Raw genomic sequence first — 215 nt, 5'->3', positions numbered from 1 at the left:
ATTACACATGACTATAAACTTTACTGATGGGGACAGTCTATGATTCTCGTTTTCACAGGGTATTAAAGTAAGATAAAATGCCTGCAACTCTGGGTATTGTCTCTGCATATGGCCTTGATGACAACTAGTGTTAGTTTGATGGCAACTGTCAACAAGACAGAGATGCAGTTTGTGCTGCCGTCGAGAGCAGAGCAAAGAAAACAAACGAAGATAAC

The sequence above is a fragment of the Penaeus monodon genome, chromosome 32 (assembly GCF_015228065.2).
Source record: "Penaeus monodon isolate SGIC_2016 chromosome 32, NSTDA_Pmon_1, whole genome shotgun sequence".
Classification (NCBI taxonomy): Eukaryota; Metazoa; Arthropoda; class Malacostraca; order Decapoda; family Penaeidae; genus Penaeus; species Penaeus monodon.
This window is presented reverse-complemented; position numbering follows the sequence as displayed.